The 12,142-nt window shown below is 36.9% G+C and overlaps 1 long non-coding RNA gene across 1 annotated transcript; it reads right to left on the bottom strand.

Annotated features, from left to right (window-relative positions):
• Nucleotides 1-4,449: 4,449 nt before the first annotated feature.
• On the bottom strand, nucleotides 4,450-5,513 carry LOC107703800 (uncharacterized). Its single transcript, XR_001635867.1, has 3 exons — nucleotides 5,011-5,513; nucleotides 4,800-4,850; nucleotides 4,450-4,482 (listed from the first exon to the last, which is right to left on the bottom strand). It is a non-coding gene; the product is annotated as an uncharacterized LOC107703800 (long non-coding RNA).
• Between the last annotated feature and the right edge of the window lie 6,629 nt (nucleotides 5,514-12,142).

Genomic DNA, 12,142 nt, shown 5'->3' with positions numbered 1-12,142 from the left:
TCTCAACTCGTCAGTCCACAAAACATTTTCTCTAAATGTCTGAGGATGATCAAAGTGTGTTTTGGCAAAATTCAGACAAGACTTGGGGCCAGATTTACTAACAGCTTGTGCCAGTGCAAATCCTCTTTTGCCATTAAAAAAAGTACTGTCAGGATTTACTAAAGACGCACAATTAAAAATTAGTGATGAAAAGGTGTGGACAGTTATTTTTTGTGGCTGGCTTTAATGCATATTGCATATTTCCTTTCAGACGCAAAATTTATGGGAGAAGAGTATTTAAATTAATCATGCAACATGATTTACTAAGGTTTGCGGTAGTCAGTATAATGGTATTTGTGTCATTATTTACCACCCCCAAATAAGCATGTCTTCACCCATTTTGCACTTGACATGGCTGCAATTGTTGCTGCCAGGAAGAGGCACCACAGAGTGGTGCAATCTAGGAGGATTGTATTGGTCATTATGGAAATTAGATGTTGCATGTCTTCTTTATTTCTCGCATTGTCAGTAGATCACCTGATCACCAAAACTTTCCACTCTCATTGGTGCTTTTTTTTTTTTTGATTCGCGCTCTTGCACTAATTTGCCTTGTTTAGTAAATCTGGTCCTTTGTGTTCTTCTGGGTTAGCAGTGGTTTTCACATCACCTGTTTTCCACAGATGCGATTTTTGGCCAGTGTCTTTTGAATGGAGTGGAGTCATAAATAGTGACCTTAATTGATCCAAAAGAGGCCTGCACTTCCTTCCATGCTGTCCTTGTTTCTTTGTGACTCCCTGGATCAATCGTCAATGTGCACTTAGAGGACTTTTAGAAGGTCGGACACTTCCATTTGGAGATAATGGCTCTCACTATGGTTCTTTGTCAAAGTGTCTTTGAAATAGCTTTGTAACTCTTCCCAGACTGATGTATTTCAATCACCTTCCTCTTCATGGTTTCTGGAACTTCTTTCACCTTTGGCATAATGGGTTGTAAGACCTTGAAATCAACTCCACGCTGTTGAAAAGTTCTATTTAAGTGGTGATTTTATTGAACTAGGCTCGCAGTTATCAGGTTTGGCTGCACCTAGTCTAGCTGAACCCCATTATGAATGCAGTTTCATTGATATGGGACTTAGTGAAACAAATTTAGTATAAGATATACACAAAAAAAGAAGAACTCAGGGCATGTTTACACGACGGTCGCACTAAAAACCAGAAATGTTTTTCCTTTATGTTTTCGAAAAGTTTTGTGTACAGATGACAATGTTGTCAAAACAACATCCCCATTCACACGGATACGCAAAAACTACTAAAAGCACTGTATTATGCATGCCAGGCCAGTAGTTGGCGATGTCTCTTTCTAAAGAAACACTATGCGCCCGAGCACATATGCATTCCTATAGACTTAACACATAATACGCATGTGCATGACATCAAAGTTTTCACAATTTCAAGTTTTCGTAGTTTACACAGAGACGATAATGGTTTTCAAATTTTGTTGTAATGTAAATGAACGGCCAAAATGCATAAAAAGTTTTCCATTTTTAGCTGAAATGGTCAAAACAGTCTGGAATGGTTTTCAAATTTTGTTGTAATGTAAATGAACGGCCAAAATGCATAAAAAGTTTTCCATTTTTAGCTGAAACGGTCAAAACAGTCTGATGAATCACTGAATTCATCAGAGCCCGAGCACATATGCATTCCTATAGACTTAACACATAATACGCATGTGCATGACATCAAAGTTTTCACAATTTCAAGTTTTCGTAGTTTACACAGAGACGATAATGGTTTTCAAATTTTGTTGTAATGTAAATGAACGGCCAAAATGCATAAAAAGTTTTCCATTTTTAGCTGAAATGGTCAAAACAGTCTGGTTGGTAATTAATTAATATGACATTACTTATCATTACTTAAGGTGACGGAAATTAAATGTACAAGTTTAATACTTTGAATGGACGTTTGTTACAGAATTGCTGATATTAAACAAACTAGATGCCTGGATTGTACCAAATTTTTCCTCTTTTCTACACCAAACATGGGGTCCTGAGGGCCTTTGTTAGGGATACGCTTGTTAAAAACATTACAATATGAAATAAATGTGGCAATTTTCTATTCTGCTGGGATTGCTTGACAGCACCACTTTTTGTGGTGCAATTGAATGGAAGGTCTTCTCTCACAGAAACTTAACTGTCCAAGGGGCCATTAGAAGGTGAAAGCAGGCATCTCTGACAATACGCTACCCGTTCCAGATATCAGGTGACTGCCACTTTTGCTCTCCATTCAGTGAACTGTGAAAAGCACTGGAGTGCATGCCATCCACAGGAGACTGGGAACGAAATTGAGCTGCCTGTCGAGTTACATTTTCATTTGCTGGAGAAGTCCACAGAAGATCTTGATAGGACAGGTGACAGTTTGTTATTGCCAGAGACTGAGCCCTCCAAGTACGGTGAAGTGAAGTGTGAGTGGAAGGTTTCAAAAACTAAAATACTTCACTGAGGCTTGTTTTAACACCCGTGATGGCTTTCAGAACTTGGAAATGAACGAACTAACAGAACTTATAAAAACTTTTTTGTTTGTTTGTTTTAAACTTTATTTTCTGGTAATCTCAACACCACACATGTTGTTTTCTCTTGTTCTGGAAGTAACCTAACTTTTCTACATGCCACATATTGTTCGCAGTTGATCTGAGAAATGTTAAGTCAAGATCACAAGAAAAAGTTTGGTAAGTTGAGATAGCGAGAAAATTGAGACGAAAATATTATGTACAAACCAAAAATACTGCAGAAATTTGTGCAAAATGTGTTCTTTGACAAAAAAACAATCTCACTTTGAACAATAATGGATACAAACAACACCTGTCTCATGTGAATCACTGATTTATAACGGCTCACTTGGTTAAGTGCTTTTCAAAATTGTGGCATTTCACAGTCAAAATACATTTCATTGGACAGATAACGGATTTGCTTTGAAATGCTGGTCCGTGTCCAGTACAGCTGTTTTTGTGTTTTGCTCAGAATTATTATTTGTCTCCCAGAGGCTGCTCAGTCAGGAATGACTTTTGTCAAGTGCACATGTTTCTCCAGCAAACAGAACAGTGTCATTCAGTGTCAGTTCAATGCAGAGCCACGCTGAGCAGCCGGTGTGATGTTGTTCAAAATGTCATTGAAGTCAATTCTAGTTGCCTTTATTACAGCACAGGAGTAATTTTCTGTGAGTGAAGTGATCCCTCAGTTTTCTGAAAGATGCTCTCATCTTTCTTTTCAAATCTAAAGCCTTACTGCAGAAAAAAATGCTATGTAATTTATATACATGAAGTGTGTATATATATATATATATATATATATAGGTTACCGAAGGTTACTTTGCTTTAACTTGATTGGAATTGTTGAATTTTGAGCTCTAATAGGCCATTGTTTTTCCTGTGTCACATAGACTGTCAGCTCACATTAGCCAATATCAAAGACCTAACATCAACAGTTACTGCCCACTATAGTTGTTCTACACTAAAAGTTACTCTTGAATAATAAATGAATCTATCGACCAAGTCAAGGCAAATGCATTGTTCAGTGACCTTCTTTCAGATGATAAACACAATGTGCACTAGAAAGGTAAGGTTCATCAAGACAAACTGTTGTTTGTTTGACAAGCCTCGTCTAAAAGTTGACGGATATAAATACTTAAATGCCTTCAAGGCTGTTTGGCTTTTGTACATTCAAAACTGTATACAAGGTCTATACAATGTTAAGAGAGACAGATAGACATAGAATAGACATATGGATGGATGGATGGAATGGAGTGGTGGAATTTTTACTTTCATTATCTTTATGATTTCTGTGCCACAGGAGATGGAGGGTTTCATATCTAGGTGCTCAGAGCTCATCGGCTTTATTTTGTCTTATACTTCTAATATGTTTAAAATAAAAGAAGCGGATAATTTTATTACATGGAAAGCCTATTTTCGTTAGTCTAGAGGTTTCTGCTCTCTAATATTTCAATAATACAGTACACTGCATATAGTCAAATACACAGATACCGTAGCTCTTCTTCTGACAAACTCTGAAAGGAATAGTTCCCCCAAAAATATGAAATCAGAAATTGTCATCATTTACTTACCCTAGTGTCGTCCCAAACACATCTGACTTTCTTCTGATGAAACACAAAAAGATAAATTGTGAACAATGTAGCTGGATGCTCTTTCCCAAGCATTTACAATAAATATCCTTTTTTTCGGTTAAAAAAAATGTTGTGTCTTATACTTCTAATATGTTTAAAATAAAAGAAGCGGATAATTTTATTACATGGAAAGCCTATTTTCGTTAGTCTAGAGGTTTCTGCTCTCTAATATTTCAATAATACAGTACACTGCATATAGTCAAATACACAGATACCGTAGCTCTTCTTCTGACAAACTCTGAAAGGAATAGTTCCCCCAAAAATATGAAATCAGAAATTGTCATCATTTACTTACCCTAGTGTCGTCCCAAACACATCTGACTTTCTTCTGATGAAACACAAAAAGATAAATTGTGAACAATGTAGCTGGACGCTCTTTCCCAAGCATTTACAATAAATATCCTTTTTTTCGGTTAAAAAAATGTTGTCCTAATTTCTTTGTCTGTTATTTATGGGTTAGGGAAGCTGGTGGCTGAGGTAAGGATGGCACTGGATGCTGATTGTTAGCTAGCGAGCTTTTTTCCGTCCTTTTCAGTTGATGCTTGATCTTTTTTTTTTAAAGGAGAAAAAAAATAAGTCAACAAAAATTACAGAGAAAAATATTTTTTGGAGGAAGTAGACTCTAGAATCGATTAAGACACTTACATTATTCTTCACCTCGCGGTTCAGTGCCTCCTTACGAATCAGCCTTTACTCCTGTATTGACAAGCATTTAGCAAATCAACAGGAAAGACTGTAAATACAAACATAACTGCAGAATTAGGACTGAAAATGACTTGATAGAAAAATATAGTCGGATGCAACATTTTGATTGGATGAACAGCAATAAATTATCTCTGAAGATCTGACCACATACCTGATTAACATCTTGTTTTTGAGGATGGACGGAAATCCATCTTTTTATGAAGACATCAGCTTCCTGCTGTTTGTCCACTGAAGGTTGTTGAGTGACGTGAACCATTGTGTTTACCACTGACCTTTCTCCTCTTCATTATTTGTACGTCCTGGCCTTTCCAGGCATTGTAGCACCTCTCAAAACCTGTCCAGCCCACACTCGGTTGGATCGGGTCCCCTAATCCTGTTATCATTGCAGTCAGGCCATTGATTAAAAAAAAGTCAGGCTATTTTAGCCCTGACAAGAAAACCCCACGAGAGAAGCCAATTCCGAATTATTCCTCTTTAGATCCATTTGCAGTCTCTGCTGGGATGCATCCAGCTGAAGGGAGATGCTTAGGCTTCCCGGGTGAGTCCAGAAATGCCATGCTCTTCTACGGAGGCATTAGAGCTTGTGGAAGTAGGAGGGCGATAGTATCTCAATGCTGTTCAGGCCCAAATTTGCTGGTCGAGTCAGCCAGACATCGATTGCAAAGTCAGCAGACAGTCAGGGTTGAGCTCCAGCTTTGATTGTGGCTAATCAGGCTCAATCATCTTCCCTCTGATTGGTGGAGATGAGTCTGGGAATGGAGCCACAATCAGCTTTATCTCGCCTGTTGAGTCTAGTATTTTTATGAGATCTTTTTCTAGCTCTGCTCAGGAGGGGTACGGTTTTGGATTGGACAGTTTTTGCCTCTTATGAACTAATTCTTACAAAGATCTCATATTGTTAATGTGACATCTGCGTCGATATGAAGATCTTTTTTTGTCCTAATTCTTTAATAAGCGATATATATATATATATATATATATATATATAAAATTGTATTTTTTTATTTTATTTTATTATTTAATTTAACAAATCTCCTTTCATGCTACATGATTTTGTGGTTCGCAGTGATGGGTCGTTCTTAGACGATTCATTCATTATGAACGAATCTTTAATATGACACGGGAACGACGAGTTGTCTCAGCAAGGGATTCGTTCATTTTGTGTTGACCGCGCATGCGCAACATCCAATAGGTTCTGTACAGAAAACAGAAATTATTAGTTCACTTCTCGAGTCTTCAGGTTCGAGTCGTTCATTCTTTTGTTACGTGACGTGAGAGCAGCAATGGAAATTACAGAAATTTATTAATAATTCCCAACCTTCCTTACAAACAAGCGCGTAGTTTGTTTCTTTACTCTTACAGTTACGTATTTTTTCTAGTCTCAAATCATTTTATTTGAGTTTTATAGCTTTTTATTTCTTACAATTTATAAATTTGTGAATTTATGTGATGGTTCTTTTCCATAATGAGTGGGGTAATAAAGAGTTGGTTAATGCTTTAAAATGTATCCGTATGATGGGAAAAATCAGTTTTATATATCACAACATTTCAAGATCTGATCTGAGAAGCGGTCACATGACAAAAGAACGAACGACTCGGATCCGAAGACTCGAGAGGTGAACTAATCATTTCTCTTTCCTGTAAAGACTGCACAGCTTTACCTTTACAGGGATTTACCTTTACAGCTTTACAGGGATGTGACGTGACAAAAGTACGAACGACCGAAGACTCAGGAGGTGAGGTGAACAGACCGCACAGCCAGCAATGAATTAATCATTTCTGTTTCTTATAATTTGGGCTTGGTTGCATTATAATTTATATAATGTGATCAATGTTTGAGTAAATAGATGTGTTGGGGAATTTGGATATTAACATGTAACATTTTAATTATATTCTGCTGAAATGAATGAAATGTTAGTCAGTAAAATGATCCGAACTTCCCATCACTAGGTGATGCACATGACTTTGATCTGGCGGACAAAAGTATTTAAAATATTAAACTGCTTATTAATATTTAAAAAGTTTTTAAGTGAAGTGGTGGGGCCCACAAAATCATGTGGTGAAACCAACATGCACAAAAAAAGTAAATAAAATTGTATTATTAATTTGTATGTTTTGTGTGATCGGCACAAAATGTTTTCTTAATTAAATTGTGTTGGATTTGTATGACAAGGCAAGGTTAGTTCAGGATGTAAATGTCATGCGGTGTGACTTCCCAAAAATGTCACGATATTCATTAGTTAATAATTCATGATATTTGTCAAAATATATTTTTACCTTGAAAAATGTATTTAGAAACATTATTGAAAATAATGATTAAGAGGTGTACACTCGTATGTAAACAAGGTGTAAGAAACAAATGTATTTCTTTTTATTTAATGGTTACACCACATGACATTAAATTTAAACCTTGCATGAAAATGGCATAATTTGCATGATTAAAGACTAAGGACTGTTATTTTTGTTTTCTTTGCGCACAAAAAGTATTCTCGTAGCTTCCTAAAATTAAGGTTGAACCACTGATGTCACATGGACTATTTTAACAATGTCCATACTTCCTTTCTGGGCCATAAAACGTTTCAGTAGATTTGCTGACGATGGAGAGTCAGAAAGCTTTTGAATTTGATCAAAAATATCTTACATTTAAGGTCTTACGGGTTTAGAACGACATGAGGAATTATAATTTTTTTGGGTGAACTATCTCTTTAATGTGAGATTTTACATTTAGTGTGGATCCTCATCTTCAAGAAACTGAACCATGAGCAAAATGACTGCGTGTAGGACTGGGAATGCTAACGAAAAGCTGTATTACAGACCGGATCTGTGCTACCATACAAGGAAAAACCCTTATTGACCCGGACGTCACATCAATCGTCATTCCCTCGACATGTTTGACGTTCGGCAGCTCACAGCTGAGACTGAATGGTGACAGAGATAGTCTGGAAAAATGAGATGAATGCATTCTCACAGCTTTATGGCAGTTAGGAAGTCTTTGTCTTTTTAATTGGGTTCACTAGCTATGACTAGTGAAGCTGAGATATGACAAATTGCAGAAATATAGCACCCACTTTACTTTCTTTTCTATTGCTGTAATTCATTATCTTACTCTATTCTTCTTTTATGTATTTTGCCAGTCATAATTTAACACATCAGGGGTTTATTAAATTAAACTGGCTGATTCTTCTTATATCCTTCCTAAGATTTGGGGGCTTCATAAGACAAATGTTAACCGAATATTTATTATATATATATTGTTTTGTTTTGTTTTTTCAAACAAAATACAAGATAACCTTTAGAATTTTCCTTTGTGATTTTAAGCTAATTAAAGTTTTTACACCAATCGCACCCAAATACATGGCTGAATCGACATCTTTTGTCTTAAATGTTATCGCAATGTGGGTAAATGTCAGGATTGCTGAACAATAAATAATTACATGGATTTTTCAGTTTTGTTTTGTTTTTTAAACCTAGTGTGGGTTTTCTTCATATTAAGTAAACTAATTGACATGACTCAAATTAGCCAAATATGCAAAAATAAATAAATAATAATAATAATAATAATAAACGATTAAAATTGTATATATTTATTTATTGTAATGAATTGCAAGGATTTCTTTAGCTTTTTTTTTTTTTCAACTAAATATATTTATCTATATATAAGGCTGTGTCCCAATTGCTTTGCTAATGTTGTTGTTCTATTATCCAGTCTGTGACCAGCAGCTGATTTTGCATATTTTTAATAACGTCACTGATGATTTTTTAACTATATGGTTTGGGAATGAGGAAAATATTAAAGAAATGGCTTAAAGTAAATCAAAAAATCATAGAACAATTCTGCCTTACTTTATCTATGCCATTCTGGAAGGGAAAGCACACGTTCCCTTACCATGCACCCAGGCTGAACTGCATGGCCCTGAACTGAAGGATTGGAGATGTCACTTTGACCTGAGAGGTGACTTTCATATTTGGTTCCAGTCCTATGGCCAGCGGCCCGTGGGAATTCTCTGAGGCCGCTCATGAGCAGCCATGCCTGCAACAAGAAGGACTGGGGAAAGTAATGCCAGAGGACAACTAGCCCCATCATACATAAATAACTGAATTCTATTTTCTTGAAGTGGCACATTAAAGTTTAAAATGTCACCTTCAGCAAAAGAACAAGAAACCTTTAAAGGTTTAGGAAGTAAACTCCCAGAATGTTCTTTTAGGAATATTTGTTTTTTTAAGGGATTTGACTTGGAATTTGTCAAGATCAAGGTTATTATGTTTAACTAAATCTAAAATGAACAAGCTGAATGTAAAAAGAAACCTAAAATAAATAAAACTGAAACTAAAATACTGTACATTTCCATGGCTCCAAAACTAAAAACTAAATAAAATAACATATATTTTTAATTCCAGGTTTTTATACATAGTATATTTAAAAATAAAACTCATGCAATTGTATTTATTAATTGGATTAATATGTTTTATTTATTTAATTTCATTTCATGTTTTCATCAGCATTTTTATGCTGTATCCCAAATTATGCATAAAACATACAGGAAGCTGGTTAATGTTTCTTTTTTTTTCTGACAGCAAATAATTTTACTTTTGTGAAAAGTCACATTTAAACTTGATATAAAAATGAATGAACCTTTAAGACATTTTTTTTTTATCATTAACTGATTAATTTGGCTGAATTAACAATCGTCCACAGAAGCTAAAATCTGAACTACATAAAAAAAAAACATCCAGAACATCCAGGTATTAAAATACTACTATTACTATTACTACTAATAATAATAATAATCATTAAAGAAAGGAAAATGTATTATTCTTTATAATACTGAATCTAATATAATACTAAAAATAAACTGGAAATTTATAAAAAAAAAAAAAAAAGAAGAAATAGTTAAAGAAGAAAAAAATATATATAAAAGAAAAAACTAAAGCCAACTAATTATATAATATATATATATATATATATAAAACCTGATGGATGGTTTAAGCTGGTCTAGAGCAGTGGTCCCTATCCCTGGTTCTGGAGGCACCCCAACACTACACATTCTTCATGTCTCCTTTCTCTGACACACCGATTTCAGGTCTTGGAGTCTCTACTAATGAGCTGATGACCTGAATCAGCTGTGTTTGATTAAGGAGACATGAAAAAACGTGCAGTGTTGGGGTGCCTCCAGGACCAGTGTTGGGAACTGCTCTAGAGCAGTGGTTCTCAATTCCAGTCCTCGTGTGCCACTGCTCTGCATATTTTGCATGTCTCTCTTATTTAACATACGTGATTCAGATCAGCAGCTCATTAGAAGAGAGCTCCATGCATGAACTGTGTTCTGATTGACATGATCCCTACACAGTGTTCACTGCTCCCTACTCCCCGAGCACGGGAAATCTGTTGAAGATTTGTGCTACGCCACGGCCTGCAGCGTCTTCACACACAGATGAAACTTACTAGAGTAGTGTGACATAATATACCTCTGTAAATAAATACAGTTTAAATCCACGTCTCGCACTCTTTAATGTCCTTTGAATGCAACATATACGCTCCCTTCAAACTGGAAGCATGGCAGAATATCCTGTGATGTCCACTACGCAGGGCACTTACAGTCGAATAGAACAAACATCTGAAGTGACAAGAGACACATACAAAATGTGCAGAGCGGGGGGTCACGAGGACCAGAATTGAGAACCGCTGCTCTAGAGTATGGTTTATCTGGTTGGCAATTCGGTCTCCCAACCTGAGCAGCTGTCAGCTGCCCAAAACCCCTCTAAAACTAGCAAAACAGACCAGCTCTCCACTTTAGGCTGGTTTAAAGTGTTTTTCCAGCAAGGGAACATTCAGACATGTGCTGTCTGGGGAGAAAAAAAGCCACGGGCAAGCAAAGGAGTGTCTGGCATCGGTCATTCTGTTTATGCTGGCAAACAGCGCAGGTCTGGAGAACAGTGGAGGGCTCAGTGTGGGTAAATTGTGCTTGAATTGTGATCAAGGCTGTGAATGCCTTTGCCATCTGTATTGTGGCATGCAAATGCACCTGTTCAAATAGCACCTGGACCACCCGACTCGCCAGCTCATTGTACGCAATTACAGGGGCTTGCAGTTTCTGCAGCCGCGCTTTGATCCCCCGGAGCATGAGGCCTGCTGAGTGTCTGAGCACCTGTTAAGAGCGTGAGTCATCTGTTCCTCAGCTAGGGCGCCTTCTCCACGCGGCTGAGCGCCATGGAAATCAATCCGGGGCTCAAAGGAATGTCTGGACACTGGCGTAAACTGCTCTGATGTGAAGTCAAATCAATGCTCTTATGATGTTGCAACAGATTCACGCAGCATGTAGCATTTCTGACTCAACTAACAAAAAAGCTGATTTTTTTCGGGACATTATTAAGATTCAAAGTACAGAACCACCTTATATGAATTTAAAGGAACAGTTTACAAAAAAATGTCAATTTACTCACCCTCAGTCCATCAAAGATGTAGATGAAATTGTTTCCTCATTAGATTTGGAGAAATATAGCATTACATCACTTGCTCACCAATGGATCCTCTGCAGTGAATGGGTATATATATACTGTATATATATTGCTCTATGGTATTTCTTAATGTGTGAAACTTTTGAATTTTTGAAATCAGCGCCAAATTACTAAATAATGCACGTTTAAAATGAGAGCTGTTTGCCAATGGGCTAAGATAAACGTGTTTTCCCACTGAACTGTTTATTGCACAGAATAGATATGTGAAGACAGTCTGCAGTCATTAGCCTCTGAAAGATGGAAATATGCCTGAAAATAAAACACCAGATTTAATGCTGCGCCTGACAAGAGGCTCAAATTGCTCAACCTTGCGTTCTCCAAAAATGGTCTGTCTTGTATAACCTAATTCATTGTGTTTGCCTGCATAATGCATCTCAGTATGTAACTGCGGCCGTTCGTGTGTGAATATTGATTTAGCATTAAAGGGAAAATTGCAAATATCGTAATGGTGTGGTGATCTATTGGCTTTCAAAGGCGGAGATGCCACTGCACTGTCTCAACAGAAACGCTATTGTTATTATTCTTATTTGATTGCCATAAACCTGCTTGTGAAATTATGGAAAATATAATTGTGGCCTGGTCCTCTCTCCTCTTTCACTGTCGTCACTCCTCCTTTTATCCCGCCGGAGCTCCTCCGTGGGACTCGAGACCGGTGAGTGGTGCAGGTGTCGCTCATTATCAATTATTCCACCGGCCTTGCTCCGTTCCCACAGCTCTCGGCCCCGCCCCCACTCGTCACATACCCCCATCGCCCCTCGCAGGCCGGG

Source organism: Sinocyclocheilus anshuiensis, unplaced genomic scaffold, assembly GCF_001515605.1.
Source record: "Sinocyclocheilus anshuiensis isolate Anshui unplaced genomic scaffold, SAMN03320099.WGS_v1.1 scaffold2083, whole genome shotgun sequence".
In the NCBI taxonomy this organism is placed as follows: Eukaryota; Metazoa; Chordata; class Actinopteri; order Cypriniformes; family Cyprinidae; genus Sinocyclocheilus; species Sinocyclocheilus anshuiensis.
Note: the sequence above shows the minus strand (reverse complement) of the source record. Positions and strands in the feature narration are given on the sequence as shown.